The sequence below is a fragment of the Limulus polyphemus genome, unplaced genomic scaffold, assembly GCF_000517525.1.
Source record: "Limulus polyphemus unplaced genomic scaffold, Limulus_polyphemus-2.1.2 Scaffold348, whole genome shotgun sequence".
NCBI lineage: Eukaryota > Metazoa > Arthropoda > Merostomata > Xiphosura > Limulidae > Limulus > Limulus polyphemus.
The window spans coordinates 71,731-73,158 of record NW_013665958.1 but is presented as its reverse complement, the minus strand read 5'-3'; the positions used below and the strand labels follow the sequence as shown (position 1 = coordinate 73,158).

The 1,428-nt window shown below is 33.5% G+C and overlaps 1 long non-coding RNA gene across 1 annotated transcript in view; it reads right to left on the bottom strand.

Annotated features, from left to right (window-relative positions):
- Nucleotides 1–1,155, bottom strand: part of LOC111085361 — a 19,519-nt gene extending 18,364 nt beyond the window's left edge. The window contains exon 1 of the long non-coding RNA XR_002610211.1: nt 1,021–1,155. This is a non-coding gene — a long non-coding RNA (uncharacterized LOC111085361). The remainder of the gene's footprint in view (nt 1–1,020) is intronic.
- Between the last annotated feature and the right edge of the window lie 273 nt (nt 1,156–1,428).

The following is a 1,428-nucleotide window of genomic DNA, read 5'->3' as shown; positions in this document are numbered from 1 at the left end:
AAGCTATTTTTTCTTATATCATCAAAGTTTTTAATAAAAAACAAACTTCTTTAATCAACGGAGACAATTAAGAAATCGATAAATATTTTCAAATTTTGTTGTCTATACATTTCATTTTATACTTTCAGTACATAGACTAACAACAATATTAGGTTATACTTTTGTTGCTAAGCGACATGACATACAAGCTGTTTTGGAACGTAGTGTTACTAAAACGAACTGGCTTTTCTGTATATTAGAAGTTGTTAATCTAACAGATTTCTACCAATAGTTATTCTATGAATACGCCACGAATTCATTTCATGAATGATCCTAATTCTGATTGGCTCATAAAGGAATTTACCGAAATTTGACTGCACTTTTCTGGCTCTTTGTTGATCAAGCTTGATTTCGCAAAAGTTATTTATTTCAGTTAGCTATGATATGTGAGGTTAGAGCATACTTTGGGGTGGGGGTGGTAGTACTTCCCCGTCATTTTTGACGGACTATACGCTAGTAATATAAATAAACAGCACATATTAGCTTTACCATCATATTAGACTTATCCAAAAAACCCACTTATTCCATATATATCTATCAAAGTAGTTTGATGATCAGAGATTACTTTGATATAATGTAATTGATGGCAGATATTACAATTTGAAATACTTCTATCTTGAAAGATTACAGAGACTGAGACACAACTCTGTTATTTGATTTCTCTGCGAACTGTATTAGATGTTAAGGCTGGCATTACAAATACCCTTATTTGTAAACGAGCATAACATCAATACGTATCATAATGCATGTTTCGTGAGCTATGGGTGTATATGGGTATTCAGAAATTATCTTTAACAGAATATGCATGAGTGCGTTTGGAGTTTCGTGGTTACTTACACGTGCCTGACTCTTATAGAGGTCGTGTGCACCTCACGCTTTGAGCGTGGTATGAACCATTCATTTACAATTTTTACCCACGTCTACAAAATGGAGTGTGGTTGTTTTCCGACACCAGACGTTATCTTTGTAATTATTACTTACGTTTTTGTCTTGTCTTTTTGTACAGAGGACGATTTTGTTTCAAAGATGCTAGAACTTCTCACCAACAGATGAACTTTAGACACTAGGATACTATTGAGCGTCTTCTCTGCTGGATTATCCCCGCCATTGTTGTTGAACCCCGTCTAGTATCACGTGCCTCGAAGAAGGCGGAGAAATATCATAGTATCCACCTCGCTGTTACACTAAGCAGTTTGTTACAAAATAGTGCCATCTAGTGCATATAAAAGGCATAACATGTTGGATTTTCAAGTAGTCGAATTAATATTAAAAATATTCTGTTGTTTTTCTAAATAACATGAACAACGTTAATTGTTTTTTATATTTTAATGATCAGCCCATTCCAAACACTTCTTTTGTTAACAAAATATTAAATATGTGAGAAAATAA